This window comes from Anneissia japonica, unplaced genomic scaffold (assembly GCF_011630105.1).
Source record: "Anneissia japonica isolate Jap-2015-1 unplaced genomic scaffold, ASM1163010v1 scaffold284105_len2268_cov139, whole genome shotgun sequence".
NCBI lineage: Eukaryota > Metazoa > Echinodermata > Crinoidea > Comatulida > Comatulidae > Anneissia > Anneissia japonica.
Genome location: NW_022722359.1, coordinates 1 through 2,268, shown reverse-complemented (window position 1 = coordinate 2,268; position 2,268 = coordinate 1). Strand labels below are relative to the sequence as shown.

Genomic DNA, 2,268 nt, shown 5'->3' with positions numbered 1-2,268 from the left:
GTTTGAATCTAGCCATTCCTGCAAATTCTGCCTTTCCTATCTATATTAAAAATAGTTTGTTCCTACTATAATCCTATATCTGATAGTTTATACCTGCTATCACTATACTTATCTAAACTCAAATGCACTGTATTCCTATATAGCACATATACATTATTCAAACATACAAATCACATAATCTGTAACAAAAATGTAAGGAGAAAAAAATTAAATGAGATCTTGAAAACCTGTATAGAGATGATTGATAAAAGTAATAGTGAAATTTTCATCTTATTTCTGTTTAAAAAAAAAATATCAATTATTTAAAAACAAATTTACTGTATAGTGAAAAATCAGAAGAAAAGTTTCTGAGGAAAATACACACTTTGTAGGTAAGTATATAAAAAGAAAAAACCACAGCTGAAGCAAGTTGTGCAACTTTGAATGAATGAGAATTTATGAACTTAAAGGAAAAAGAAGGTGTTGTGCAAAAAGCTAGAAGACATCTTGCAGAAAAGTATTCTTTCAAATCAGAAAAGAAAGTGCACAGATAAACCATGTGCAGTAGTAATTTTGATGTATTGTCATTGTATTATGCCTCATTTTTTTTTTAATGAGAAATCATACAAAACACCAATTTCAGAATGAATTCATACAAACCACAAGAAGGTGATACTGAAATCCAGTGAGGGTGATTGGATGGGATAGGTATTTTGCATAGAGGCAGAGCACATTGAAAAAAATCTACATTACTTCAAATCCAAGAAGTATGTGCACTATGTAAAATTAAGGAAATCATTTGTGCATTGCAGTAAGCAATTTGAGCATCTCAAGCATGTTTGCACCAGTGCTAAAAACAATCAAAACTTTCACCTATTTCACAACGAATTCCTGTAAAACCAGCAGGACAGCTACAAATGTAAGCATTTGTTATATCACTACAAGTACCGCCATTTGTACACGGTGAGCTATTACATTCATTGTAGTCTATAGAAACAAAGCAATTATTTCCATCAATTCAACTTGAGTAAAATTATTCAACCAACAATATACCAAAAACAAGTCAACAAAACCAAGATAAGGTTCTAATTAAATGAAAAAAGAAACAAGCTATAGTTTGTACAGAACCAGATGAAATTCTTCAATAATTTAAAACCAAGATATATTTCTAAATTAATGTCAAAAGTGAATTGGAATGGATAATTATTTTTAAGTCTTGTATATATTACATTTATAGAAATGGTCACAATTGTGAATATATTGATATGGAATATATGTTGGTGACGGTATAATGGTGTTGGCTATTCACCTTGTTCACAGAATGTACCCTGGTATCCTGGAGCGCACCGACATCGGAAGAAATTAACAAAGTCGTCACAAGCTGCTCCGTTCATGCACGGAGTGCTGCTGCACTCATTAATATCTGAGAAAATGTATTAAATATCTTTAAAATATAACTAATTATTATTTAGAAGTTTTTCACAAAGGTATCAATATGTAAGGAGGATTTACAATATTTCTAGCAACATCTACAAAATCTGATTGCAATATACAATTGCAAAAACAGATATCAGTCAGTTCCTAAATGCTCCTTGTGAATAATTGATACAATTAAATTAAATTATTTAATTAGTTCTATTCATGTATTAAACATAAATGCATTATCATTTTAAATTTGTTTTATCATATAATCTATTAGAAAGAAAATTATTTTTGAAGTGTTTTAAATATGAAAAATCAATAAGTAATTCCAAAATTCTAAACTTAGTTTCTGAATTTATACATAATCTTAAAGGTTTGTTGTTTTTTTTTAATTGTTAATTGGAAAATTTTTGTAAAGCATACAATATGACATTTTTGCATAGGGAAAGATGAAAGAAAAATAACCTTCAGCGCAAACTCGTCCTTGGTAGCCAGGGGCACAATTGCAAGTATAAGCACCAACTGACTCAATGCAAGTTCCACCATTCTGACATGGTGAACTACCACACTCTAACACCTCAACTGCACAAGTGGGACCTGTCCAACCAGATGGACAAATGCAGTCATAACGATTAATTCCTTCCACGCAGGTCCCACCATTTTGACAAGGGTTGCTTCCGCATTCCAGTATGTCTATTACATGATTAAGATACCGGTAAGTTAACAATCAAAAGTAAATTTAAACTATTTTAATACCTTCATATGTTTGTTGTGATATTTTAGTGTCAAATGGCCAAACAAGTTTCTCCAATGTGGGATAATAAAGTTGTATTGTATTGCACAAAATGCACTGAAGTGGACTATAAG

The 2,268-nt window shown here is 30.6% G+C and overlaps 1 long non-coding RNA gene across 1 annotated transcript; it reads right to left on the bottom strand.

The window, feature by feature from the left end:
* Positions 1-780: 780 nt before the first annotated feature.
* Positions 781-2,204, bottom strand: LOC117111868. Its single transcript, XR_004445933.1, has 3 exons — positions 1,867-2,204; positions 1,289-1,402; positions 781-966 (listed from the first exon to the last, which is right to left on the bottom strand). It is a non-coding gene; the product is annotated as an uncharacterized LOC117111868 (long non-coding RNA).
* Positions 2,205-2,268: the final 64 nt, after the last annotated feature.